Source organism: Bos javanicus, chromosome 6 (assembly GCF_032452875.1).
Source record: "Bos javanicus breed banteng chromosome 6, ARS-OSU_banteng_1.0, whole genome shotgun sequence".
Lineage (NCBI taxonomy): Eukaryota > Metazoa > Chordata > Mammalia > Artiodactyla > Bovidae > Bos > Bos javanicus.
Genome location: NC_083873.1, coordinates 90,360,814 through 90,371,986, shown reverse-complemented (window position 1 = coordinate 90,371,986; position 11,173 = coordinate 90,360,814). Strand labels below are relative to the sequence as shown.

The following is an 11,173-nucleotide window of genomic DNA, read 5'->3' as shown; positions in this document are numbered from 1 at the left end:
CTTTTCCTTCCAACAAATGTTTAAAAATGTTTAGTAAGCAGCTACAGTTCTGCAGGGAGCTTTGTTTACATGGATGAATAAGACATTTGTTCTCTGAAAAAACAGTTATATTCTTACAGTGAAATGTTACTTGACAATAAAAAATAATAAAGTACTAAAAAAAAAGAAAGAAAGAAGAAAGAAAACAAGCTTCCTGCTTTCTTAGCTGGCATTAGAAAAAGGTGCCCCCCTCTGGATAAATTAGAAAAAGTGGTTCTCCTTCACTTCGTCTCTCGGCTGGGTCCCTTTCTGTAACACCTGTGCAACTCCGTGCATTTGACTATAAATTGTGACATATTTATAAGCCCTTAAAATTTATGCCTGAGTTAGTAGATGACCTCATAATTGGTCTTCTTGCCTTCAGCCTTTGCTTTCCTATTTGTTTCATAACTGCTTCATTATCCTTTATCTTCAAAGAGCTTCTGCTATCTCGTCTCCTCATCCATTACTTCAGTGTCTCTTTATGCCTCATCTGATGCTCAGAACCCTCCAGAGTCTGGCTCCGTGACTTCCTTTTGTGACTTTAACTCGCATTCTTCCTTGGTGGGGACCCTACTCTCTTGTTCAGTTGAGTTCAGTTCAGTCACTCAGTTGTGTCCGACTCTTTGTGACCCCATGAATCGCAGGACGCCAGGCCTCCCTGTCCATCACCAACTCCCAGAGTTCACTCAGACTCATGTCCATCGAGTCCGTGATGCCATCGAGTCAGTGATGCCACTCTCTTGTTAGACTGGTTTAATTAGCATTTACTGAGCATACTTTGTCATATCATATTATGCTGCTGCTAAGTCACTTCAGTCATGTCCGACTCTGTGCAACCCCATAGACGGCAGCCCACCAGGCTCCCCTGTCCCTGGGATTCTCCAGGCAAGAACACTGGAGTGGGTTGCCATTTCCTTCTCCAATGCATGAAAGTGAAAGTGAAGTTACTCAGTCGTGTCTGACTCTTCGAGACCCCATGGACTGCAGCCTACCAGGCTCCTCCTTCCATGGGATTTTCCAGGCAAGAGTACTGGAGTGGGTTGCCATTGCCTTCTCCATATCATATCTACCCCTAAAAACCCATTCCTCTCATCTGGAGGCTTCCCCCCATTTCTGATGTCTAGCTTATTTCAAGAACAAAAGATGGGGCATCCTTCAAACTTAGGCAGTGCCCTGCATCCTGGCACCAAGTTTTCATCAATTTACTAAATTAATTTTCCTTGCAGCTAAGTATATATGTGATTCTGACAGTGTAAAAAATTCTTCTGAAACCAGCACATCCCTAAGTCAGTATCAAGGAAAGATCAAGAAATTTGCTTCCTGAGAACATGGTCAGGATGGTAAACAAGTCTCCTTTGGGAGGGATACCATGCTGAGAGGTGAATGAGAAATAAGGAGATAATTGTAGAAGAACTTTGTGATTTAGAAAAATTGGCTTTAAGTAAAAAATGGTGTTAACTTTTTAGGACCTTCAGGTATGTTGGTGAAAAATGCCAGTTTTAGAAATGAAACAGTGAAGACAAGAGAGATTCACTACTTCTAATCTGGTGCAGACCTTTGCATCCTTAATGAACCAGATGATTCATGTCAATGTATGGCAAAAACCACTATAATACTGTAAAGTAATTAGCCTCCAATTAAAATTAATTAATTAATTAAAAAAAAGAAAGCCTACCTTGATTTCTCTTGCCCATGACAATGTATCCTTCCCCCAAGCACCACCATCACAGATTGTCTTGCATCACTCTGTAGATGATGCCAGCATTCTGCCACACATCTCCACCTAACCCAGAAGTCGCCTCTCCTATGCACCTATGGCTTCCTGCACCTCCCTGCCTGATGGTGTCCTCCTGCCTTGGTGCATCTCTGGTCCCTGTGCAGTGTAGGTTAGAGTGTTGGGAAATTAACATCTCAGGAGCTACCCTCAAGAAGCAGGAGATGGAGTTGACAAATACTGCATTTGCTCACCCTGAAGTGGGTTACTCGTATCCCATACAGTCTCTCAGAAGGTCCGCGGTAGCACTGACCCTGTAACCCACAGCGCTCACCTGCTCAAACTGCACATCTTACTTGATTTCCCACCCCGTCTTGCTGTTCCACTTTCTCCCACCCCTTCCTGGAATCATCTTCCAAATAAATCCTTTACGCCCAGATTATTGTTCCCGATAACTTCATTACTATTATGTCTCATTTCCTTCCTCCTTTCCTCCTTCCATGTTTTGTGTCCTTGAGGATAATTTCAGTCCAAATCACAACATACACCCCTCATATAGCACTGATGGTCATAGTAGCTAATGATGCTGAATTTGTTGATCAAATCAACACTGGAACGAAGAAAGCCTTGGTGGGTTTTTCTGAGAATTGATTCTAATGGAATTTTGAATATACAGAAATTTTATTTCTGAAGTACAGAATTTCCTCTTATACTACTTTCTAACAAAGGTTTTAAATATCAAGTGATTTGATAGATCTTTTTTTCATACCTGACTGCATCCTTTGCAGCCTGTTATCTGTATCATTTGGATGCAAGGACTGTTATTAACTCTCTTGATGTTTGTATATTTCAGCCTGTCTCGGCCTCAGGCAGAAGCTGACAGTCAGAATTAATAGGGCCAAGGCATGGCGGGGGCTCCAGGTGGCTGACAGCCTGGAGATCCCTCAGACAGGGAGCCAACTTGCTCTCTCTTCTAGAACAGCATTATGCACAACACTACCATGATTTCCTGGCAGCATCTAGAAGATCTGATTAGAGGCACATCCAAGGCAGGTATTTTTCCATCTTATTTCAAGTCTATCTTTTCTGTCATGGCAGAGACTTGTCTAGGAGAGGGGCAGGGAGGACAGTAGCTTAATTGCCATTTTAGAATGCAGGCGGGCACAATATCAAGGCAAAGACTGGCTTCGAGCTATTCTCAATCTGTTCTTTTATGACTATTAGACCTTCAGGGCAATTAAAAAATTTGCCTTTATATATGTTGTGTTCTTGTCACGGACCCTGGTAAAAGGGTGAAATACACAGGATTCTGTTATTATTCCTTGGGTGAAGCCATGCCAATTAGTACTAATCAGTCTCCCCGAGGCAATCTAATAGTGAGTTTCATATCTTGCATTAGTTTAGTCTTGCGTACACTACAGTGTCATGGCCATCTACCATTTTTAGTGTGCTGGCGGTTCAGAGGTCTCAGATATGACACTGTACCCAAAACAGTGCTCATCTGAGTGTGCATTTCCTTTTTCTCTCCCCTCCACTCCCTTCCTTTCTCTTTTCTTCCCCTCTGCCTCTTTTTTATTTTTAAGCTTCTTTAAGGGGTCAGCTTCCTTACAAGAGGATTGGCATCTTACTCCTAGGAATAAAATTTAAAATGTTTCTCGTTGGTTTTGATTAGATTATTTCAACTAACCAGCACAATGATACTCACACATAGTTGGGTCTCAACAAATATCTGTCAAATAATTTGATCACATGAAGAATGGATCTTGGTAACCAAATATAAGATGAATATCTACAGGTACATAACTGTGCCTTCTATGATCACTTATCTTTTGAAGGCCATTGCTACCAGTGCATTTTGTGGGCTTCCCTGGTGCCTCAAACTGGTAAAGAATCCACCTGCAATGTGGGAAACCTGGGTTCAGTCCCTCTGTTGGGAAGATGCCCTGGAGAAGGGAAAGGCTACCCACTCCATTATTGTGGCCTGGAGAATTCCATGAACTGTATGTATAGTCCATGGGGTCACAACGAGTCAGACACGACTGAGTGACTTTTACTTTCACCATTGCATTTACCAGCAGAAATTGCAATGGTTAGTTACATCTGAATTTAGAAATCTGTGACATTCCATCTGAGTTTATGATCAGATAAGAAGGACCTAGAGCAGCAGTTTGTGTTTATGCCCTAAGAAAAAACTGTGCCTTAAATAGAAGGCAAGAAAGCTGTACTCTAGTTCTGGTTCTGACACTAAAAATCTATGATGTTTTTGCTACAGGGACCTTATTTGCAAAATGAGGAGATTAGCAGCAATGACCTGTGTTGTCTTCCATCAAAGAATCAATGACTTTATGATCTTCTGAAAGATTGAGGAGAGACAGGCTTTAAGAATTGCTCTTGTTTAAACTATCCAGTCTTCTGAAAACAGAAAGGAAGTTACTAACACTTGGTAACCAGCATAGTTCTCAGTTGTTCTTCCACTTGACAGGTGGGTCTTTCCAGACACCTGCTTTGAAAGAATGTGTTTTCTCCCCTTACACTGTTTGCTAATTGTATTGAAGGGCTGGGCAGGAGAGAAGAGCGGAAACTTTGTTTCCTGAATCATTTCTTAAGGGAAAAGAGGAAATTAATTTATTCTCCTGTTTTGTTGTCAGGAACACATTTACTTAATCCCTTCATCACACAGTATGATTACTCATTCTTTTTTTCAGCTCTGGAGTTCTGCTTCAGATACTCAACTGGAGTTTCCAGATGGTGCCTTCTCTAAGGTACGGTGCTTCTTTCCATAAGCAATCTTTACTCTCCTTCCCGCCCACGTGCAATATGTTTCCTACATACTTGGCTTTCCAATTTTTTCTTTTACGTTTTAAAAATAATAGCTGATGGTTTTGATTTGTTCTTCAGCTGATGCTTGACACGTTTGAGTGGTGTTTTGTTCCTATATCCCAAGTGACATCACAGTCTCAGCGGAAATTTGCTTTAGAGGTTGATAGGGAATTCTTCCATCAGTCAGTGCTAGGTCAGTGACAGCGACAAGTCCATCATACTTGGTCTTCATTTTGGCCTAGTTAAGACTGCACAGCATCTTTTGGCCCCTCCCCTTGTGTACAACTGAGTTTGAAGGAGCAGAGACAACTGTGGCTTCTGCTGTGAGCCAGAAATGGGCACATTTCATTTCACTGATGTATACTGCCTTACAGCCACAAAGCCAGCATATGCCATCTTTTTTTTTTTTTTAAAGGTTTAAGGGAGGGATTTGCTGGATATGGTGGGTGATGTTTATTATAGACCATCAAAGAGCATCTGCCATTGAAATGAAGGTAGGAAATTGGAGATAAGCATCGCTGGCCTCACACTGTGAGTCAGTTTCCTAGCAGGATTTATGCTGGCAGTCTTTGATTTTAAAGCCCATTCAAGTTTTCACTGTTGAGACCTAAAAGAGTGGAATGGGAGAGGGGAGGGAGGCTCAAGAGGAAGGGGATATATACACATATGTATAAATATACATCATGAGGATGAGATGGTTGGATGGCATCACTGACTCAACAGACATGAGTTTGAGCAAACTCTGGGAGATAATGAAGAACAGGGAAGCCTAGTGCATTGCAGTCGTCCAAAGAGTCGAACATGACTTAACAACAGACCAACAAATGACTGATTCGTGCTGTTATATTTACGGCATGATAAAGTAATTATTCTATGATTAAAATAAATAGATAAAAATAAAAATGGGTAAAACCCACTGATTGTTCCACATTCTACCACCCTTACAATCACAGCCACCCCTACCAATGCTAGAACTTCCAGTTTTCAATCTGACAACTATCATTTTGTTGACAGCATCTTACCATCCTCTCTTCACCCTACAATCCTGATGTCATTTTACTTCAGTTTTTTAAAAATCATCATGACCAACATTTTTTGATGAAACTGTCTAAAATAATAATACTATTGATTGTGTTCATCTTGCTTTATGTATGCTAACTCATTTAAATCCTCACAACTTTATGAGTTGGATAATATTATTAACTGCATTTGATAGATACAGAAATTGAGTCTGTAGAGTTAAGTAACATACCCAGAGCCATACAGCTAGTAAGTGGTGGAATTTTGGCATCCAAGTATAAGGTAAATACATAACTGTGCCTTGGGTTTTAACTCAGGCTCAGAATCAGAATTTTTGTCTAGTTAAGGCTATGGTTTTTCCAGTGGTCATGTATGGATGTGAGAGTTGAACTGTGAAGAAAGCTCAGTGCCAAAGAATTGATGCTTTTGAACTCTGGTGCTGGAGAAGACTCTTGAGAGTCCCTTGGACTGCAAGGAGATCCAACCAGTCCATTCTGAAGGAGATCAGCCCTGGGATTTCTTTGGAAGGAATGATGCTAAAGCTGAAGCTCCAGTACTTTGGCCACCTCATGAGAAGAGTTGACTCATTGGAAAAGACTCTGATGCAGGGAGGGATTGGGGGCAGGAGGAGAAGGGGACGACAGAGGATGAGATGGCTGGATGGCATCACTGACTCGATGGATGTGGGTCTGAGTGAACTCCGGGAGTTTGTGATGGACAGGGAGGCCTGGCGTGCTGTGATTCGTGGGGTCGCAAAGAGTCGGACACAACTGAGCGACTGAACTGAACTGATACTAAACAAAGATTTGTTCACTGGGAATACTTGGATTTGAAGTTTGAAGGGGTTTGTCACACACAAATGCACAGAAGCACTACTTTGGGCAACACCTGGTAAACTTGCAAAGTGTGTTTCCCTTTGAATTTGTCAAGCTAGGGTAAACTATGTATCAGGAACAAATGAACCCTGAGCTATCAGTAGTGGCTAAGCATCACCGAGGTTTGTTTCTTGCTCCCAGAAATCCCAACAGAGTGCCTGGCACTCCAGGGCACTGCCCTCCCCTACAGTAGCCTGGAAATCCCAGTTGTCCATAGGGCTGCTGATTCAAGGGAAGAGAGCAGGGAAAACTCATATACTTTAAAAAAATTTATATTTACCTGCCTTCTGAACGGGTATGTGTTCATTTGGCTGTGTTGAATAGGTCTTAGTTGCAACACGTGGGTTGCACAGGCTCACATCTCTGGCTGGTGTGCAGGCTCTCTAGTTGTGGTTCCTGCCCACAGCTTCAGTAGTTGTGGCTCACAGGTGTAGTTGCTCCACGGCATGTGGGATCTTAGTTCTCCAACCAGGGATCAAATCCTGTCCTCTGAATTGCAAGGTGGATTCTTAACCACTGGGAAGTCCCAAAACTCACCTATTTTAAGGTCCTCAAATGGAGCATGACACACTTCCCATCTGGCCACATCCATTAGTCAGGAGCAGGAATAGGGTTCCAACCCAGCTACAGAGAGATCGGCACATGTAGAAAGGAAAAACACACGCAATGTCTGAGAGTACTCTCATCTCTGTTGTATTGCTGGACAGACATAATCCATCCAAATAAGTAGCACAGTCATAATTGAATGCCAGGAGACCCTGAACAATTCTAGTTTAGGAATCCAAGTTTCTTACTCATTAGTGACAATTCTTTTTTTTTATCTTAAAAATGTATGTATGGACTTGATAAACTCTCATGGAATATTGTAGTACCTCAAGGCTTGGGCTGCTGCATGCCTAAGCCGTGATTTATGCCATTAACCATAAGGGGGAGGAAACAAAGCGTGAAATCTTTCTACCTTGCGTCATCGTGTCAATTGCTACTCTTTGGCATTTCTATATATTAGAGACTAGAGGCAATCCCTTTTCTCAGAGCTCCACCTGAGAAAAGAAGAATTATAGCTAGATCTCACTGTTGTCATTTTCATTTGGATATAAGAGGGAAACATGCATCTAGCCTACAGGGAAGAAGAAACCAGGTTATGTCCACAGAGCTTGCTGAAGGGCAAACCTCTCTTTGTCCAACATTCCTGATCCAGTGGTGTGGTCTTCACTGTTTAGCCTTTGGGAATATATCAAGGAAAGAAACTTCACCAACAGAAAGCTGGAAAACTAGAACTAGAGATATTTGATTTCTATTTAGTGTTACTTCCAGTAGAAAATAAAAAGCACTATGTTGTAAATCTCTCTAATATTCTGTTTATTATTCACTGCCTTAAACTAGAGCCCAGCAAAGAAGAAGGTGTTGACTCTAATCTTTGGTAAATAAAAGGCACAAGTTCTCAGGGTGCTTCCCAGTCTTTGTAGACAGTGCCACGGAGGGCTGAGCTGCTGAGCTTATGCTCAGGCCATCTCAAGGTCAGGCTGCATTGTTTCCTGGTGTGACCCTCTAAGACATCACCATGTTATTCCATCCCACATCTCAGTCTTGGGTGCTCTGCTAAATGAAGAAGGCATGGACCTCCCAGCTTTTCCCCAGAGCTAGAACTACATCCCTTGGCTCAAACTTAGCAACCTTAAATACTGGCATCCTTCCAAAAGAAGATATAGTGTAATCTAGAGTAAATGTGTCCTGCTTATCTCTCAAACAGATAAGTAACTGGTTGTACTGCCTGTAGATTTTCTGCTGGAGTTTCCACCTTCTAAAGTTCCTTTCCTGGAGATGGACATTTGGAGAATGCATAGTTATTTCCTCATCATCTTTGCTCCTTGTGATTATCCTTGTTTGATTGTGACTAAGTCACAGAACTATTTTCTGTACTGTGAAAACATCTCATGGTACAAAATATTTTCAGGAAGATAAGTTAAGATGATGCTGTGAAAGTGCTGCACTCAATATGCCAGCAAATTTGGAAACCTCAGCAGTGGCCACAGGACTGGAAAAGTTCAGTTTTCATTCCAATCCCAAGGAAAGGCAATGCCAAAGAATGCTCAGACTACCGCACAACGGCACTCATCTCACATGCTAGTAAAGTAATGCTCAAAATTCTCCAAGCCAGGCTTCAGCAATACGTGAACCGTGAACTTCCTGATGTTCAAGCTGGTTTTAGAAAAAGCAGAGGAACTAGAGATCAAATTGCCAACATCTGCTGGATCATGGAAAAAGCAAGAGAGTTTCAGAAAAACATCTATCTCTGCTTTATTGACTATGCCAAAGCCTTTGACTGTGTGGATCACAATAAACTGTGGAAAATTCTGAAAGAGATGGGAATACCAGACCACCTGATCTGCTCTTGAGAAATCTGTATGCAGGTCAGGAAGCAACAGTTAGAACTGGACATGGAACAACAGACTGGTTCCAAATAGGAAAAGGAGTTCGACAAGGCTGTATATTGTCACCCTGCTTATTTAACTTATATGCAGAGTACATCATGAGAAATGCTGGGCTGGAAGAAGCACAAGCTGGAATCAAGATTGCCGGGAGAAATATCAATAACCTCAGATATGCAGATGACACCACCCTTATGGCAGAAAGTGAAGAGGAACTCAAAAGCCTCTTGATGAAAGTGAAAGTGGAGAGTGAAAAAGTTGGCTTAAAGCTCAACATTCAGAAAACGAAGATCATGACATCCGGTCCCATCACTTCATGGCAAATAGATGGGGAAACAGTGGAAACAGTGTCAGATTTAATTTTTTTGGGCTCCAAAAATCACTGCAGATGGTGACTGCAGCCATGAAATTAAAAGATGCTTACTCCTTGGAAGGAAAGTTATGACCAACCTAGATAGCATATTCAAAAGCAGAGACATTACTTTGCCAACAAAGGTTCGTCTAGTCAAGGCTATGGTTTTTCCAGTGGTCATGTATGGATGTGAGAGTTAGACTGTGAAGAAAGCTGAGCACCGAAGAATTGATGCTTTTGAACTGTGGTGTTGGAGAAGACTCTTGAGAGTCCCTTGGACTGCAAGGAGATCCAACCAGTCCATTCTGAAGGAGATCAGCCCTGGGATTTCTTTGGAAGGAATGATGCTAAAGCTGAAACTCCAGTACTTTGGCCACCTCATGCAAAGAGTTGATTCATTGGAAAAGACTCTGATGCTGGGAGGGATTGGGGGCAGGAGGAGAAGGGGACGACAGAGGATGAGATGGCTGGATGGCATCACAGACTCGATGGACGTGAGTCTGAGTGAACTCCAGGAGTTGGTGATGGACAGGGAGGCCTGGTGTGCTGCGATTCATGGGGTCGCAAAGAGTCGGACATGACTGAGCGACTGAACTGAACTGAAGTTACCCATGCATGGTTTTGTAAACTAGCTTGCTGTCTTCATTTTCAGATGCTTCTCTTTAGCCTTTTCCAGTTACCCTGTGATAGGTATAATTTCTCTTTCACTGTCCGTCCCTCTTTTCCAGATGTGCGAGTCTCCAGTGCTCTGTCTTGTTTACTCCTGGCCCATCAAGTCAGGTTTATTTTCAGGAGAAGTGCTCTAAATATGGCAAGCTCTTCTCTGTGAAGTGCCTTAAAGACACTCACAAGTATTTACAATGCAGAAACATTACGTTGTTAATAATAGGCTTATTTCATCTGTTTTTATTGTGAGTCAGTCTTTGGTTATGTTTGTACATATGTTAGAAGCACTTGAACCCTTTAAACAGTGTAAATGGAATCAGAGCAAATAGAAACAAACTCTGTCCTTGTCAAGGCGGACATTCCTGTAAATATGAAACTAGGCAAATATTATGTAGAGATGAATGACCTAAGCTAGAAAGGAACGTCCCAGAACTAAAACAAACAAAGGGAAGCATCTTTCTTTAATGTCCAGTGAAGCTGAAAGAGAAAAAAGTTTCTTTTTCTCCAGCTTCATTGAGGTAAAATTTACAAGCAAAATCAAGTGTACAATGTGAAGATTTGACAATTGAACTCATAGCAACAAAGAGCATAAAAGTGGCTAGGGAGTCTAGGGAGTGGGGGAGATAGGGAGAGCTTAGCAAAAGGGCACAGATTTTCAGTTACAAGGTGAATACGAGCTAGTGTATAATATTAGACTACTATTGATAACACTATTAAATAATAGAAATAATCATGATTCAGTTTCAGAATAAGAATGTGGGAAGACTAGTGATAGACATAGGAGATATCTAAGGAGCTGAACTAAGAAAGATACAAACATATTTAAGATTGAGAAATAAAAGGAAAGCTGACTTTAAAAGTTTAGCTGTGTCCAGCTAGTTAAAGTGCCAGAGTGGATGCACAGTAGTAGTATTTTTGCAAATAAGTTAAATTTTTTATTCTGTCTATTTTCCATCACTCTGATTGCCTAATGTGAAGTCCAAGGATCAAATGAAAAAACAAAGGCTCTCATTATAAACCTCAGAGTGGACTTAGGAAGGAGTATCGAGCTTGTCTCTTACACATGACTAGGCTTAACCAAGGGTAGATGGGGTCAAGACCATGTGTGCCATCAGCCAGTGGACCAGCCCCACTATAGCATGACTGAGGCCATAGGCATTCCTGGGATTCAGCCAGTAACAGAGCCAAGTGTTTAAACAGTACTGCCCGTGTGTGAGAAAATTCCAGTTGGAGAATTCTTTAGTGACTGCTTTGCCACCATGTATGGGCTGTATTA

At 41.8% G+C, this 11,173-nt stretch overlaps 1 pseudogene; it reads right to left on the bottom strand.

Annotated features, from left to right (window-relative positions):
- LOC133249175 (ferritin light chain-like) overlaps positions 1–7,418 on the bottom strand; it is a 45,557-nt pseudogene extending 38,139 nt beyond the window's left edge.
- Between the last annotated feature and the right edge of the window lie 3,755 nt (positions 7,419–11,173).